The sequence below is a fragment of the Rutidosis leptorrhynchoides genome, chromosome 4, assembly GCF_046630445.1.
Source record: "Rutidosis leptorrhynchoides isolate AG116_Rl617_1_P2 chromosome 4, CSIRO_AGI_Rlap_v1, whole genome shotgun sequence".
Classification (NCBI taxonomy): domain Eukaryota; kingdom Viridiplantae; phylum Streptophyta; class Magnoliopsida; order Asterales; family Asteraceae; genus Rutidosis; species Rutidosis leptorrhynchoides.
In genome coordinates, this window is record NC_092336.1 from 440,362,614 (window position 1) to 440,363,564 (window position 951).

At 41.2% G+C, this 951-nt stretch overlaps 1 non-coding gene across 1 annotated transcript; it reads left to right on the forward strand.

Annotated features, from left to right (window-relative positions):
• The first annotated feature begins 300 nt into the window (after nt 1-300).
• On the forward strand, nt 301-406 carry LOC139846215 (small nucleolar RNA R71). Its single transcript, XR_011758946.1, has one exon. It is a non-coding gene; the product is annotated as a small nucleolar RNA R71 (small nucleolar RNA).
• The last annotated feature ends 545 nt before the right edge of the window (nt 407-951 follow it).

The following is a 951-nucleotide window of genomic DNA, read 5'->3' on the forward strand; positions in this document are numbered from 1 at the left end:
GCTTGGTTGACCTACTGTGGCTGCGTCTTCAATTCTCCGAGTTGTTTAGCAAGAGATTCCATCTTATCCGTGAGGGATTTGATGGCCTCCGTTTGATTGTTAAGTGCAGAGAGTGGGGCAGATGATGAAGTTGTTTCACCACTGTTCCAGTCATGATGATGCATTGTCATGTTCTCGAGCAATTCCCATGCTTCGTCTGCGGTTTGGTTCATCAGATTCCCTTGAGCTGTTTCATCGATCGTCGTCCTATGATTTACCGTAAGACCATTATAGAAGGTACAGATTTGGGCTGACCGTTCTAGCTGGTGATTAGGGCATTTCTTCAGCAGGGTTTTGAATCGCTCCCATGCAGTGCAAAGAGATTCATCATAACTTTGTTTGAAGTTAATGATGTCATTCTTAAGTTAGTTTGTTTAGAAGGAGGGAAATATTTGGTTAGGAATTTAGTAGCCATCTCCGTCCATGACGTAATGGAATCTTTTTCCAGTCCTTCGAACGATTTTTGAGCATGATGAGTGAGAGAATAGGGAAACAAGTATAGCCGGACTATATCTTGTCATATCCCTGGCTGTTTGTAGGAGTTCGAAAGAGATATGAATTTATCAAGGTGAGAATTATGATCGTCATTCGGTAATCCATGAAACTGACAGCTATTCTGGATGAGCTAGATGATGTGATGTTTTAACTCGAACGAGTGTCCTAGAATCTCCGGAAATCTGAGAAGGTCGAGGGTTTGGTATTTTCTGCTAAAGTAACGCGTAACGCCATTCGATTTCTGATTCGTGCTTCCTTACGTGCTTTAGAGATTATTGTGTCTGGATCAGGTACGAATAACAATGGCCCTGGTCTAGATCGGGTTTTGGTCATACACGGGGTATGCCTTTTTGTTTTTAATTTTTAGCAAATAAACTAATTTCTAAAGTAATCTAAGGTAAGCTAAACTACTCTAAG